Here is a 994-nt window from a genome sequence, read left to right as displayed (position 1 = left end):
TATTATTGTAATTAATTGAAAAATGAAGATTACAAATTTAAATAAATATGGACAAATGTAATTTATAAAAATATCACCTTCTTATTTAAAAAATAATACAATATTTAAAATGATTTTCGAATTATTAATCAAAATGAGTTAAGTAAACATTATTCTATCGATTATTAAAAATTAACTTTTAATAATCGATAATTTTATAAAAATTGCAACTTAAAAAGAAAATGGTTTTTTTTTAAACTATGAAATGACCTTTTAATTATATTATCAAGTAAAAAGAATAGTGTTTTCCTTTTTTGAGAAATTGAAATGTTTTGTTGTATCATTTTTAACTAAAAGAGTGATATATGAAAAAGATTTGTAGAAAATATATAATTTTATTGATTTTTAAATTTAATAGAATCAAAATATCAAAATTATTATAAAACGTATATTTTTTATAAAATAATCATTTATCTAATTACAAAATGCAAATTACAATTTTATAGGAACAAATACAATAATTTTATTTTTTTGTCACTGAAATAAAACGATCAAAATTAAATTAAAAGATAATTCCTTCGTTCCAATTTATCGAACGTACTATATCATTTATGTTTATTTCTGCTTATTAAGTTTATTTCGTTACCGCTTTTTTATTATTAGAATTAGATTCTTCTTTTCTTCCTTTTTTAAAAAATCTATTATAAGAAGGGATATTATAAGAAGATTTATATTAAAAAACCTATACATAATTTCAAAATATTATATGAAATATGATCAAAGCACATTTATTGATAACTGTCATGACACGTATCCTTCGTCATCTCAATGGAAATCAACCTACATACGAAAACGTATACGGAACTCATGCGGGGATATTGTAACCGGTGGCAGGAGAGGCCCTGAGATGCGTGGGCCTGACACATTCGCGTGGTCCCATTGACGGTCAGTCGGCGGCCTCGATCTTCACTGTTAGCGTGGATGTGTTCTTACGACTTTGCGCTATCATCAGGAA

Source organism: Trachymyrmex septentrionalis, unplaced genomic scaffold (assembly GCF_001594115.1).
Source record: "Trachymyrmex septentrionalis isolate Tsep2-gDNA-1 unplaced genomic scaffold, Tsep1.0 scaffold97, whole genome shotgun sequence".
Classification (NCBI taxonomy): domain Eukaryota; kingdom Metazoa; phylum Arthropoda; class Insecta; order Hymenoptera; family Formicidae; genus Trachymyrmex; species Trachymyrmex septentrionalis.
The sequence above is the reverse complement of the archived record's forward strand: the minus strand, read 5'-3'. Positions refer to the sequence as shown.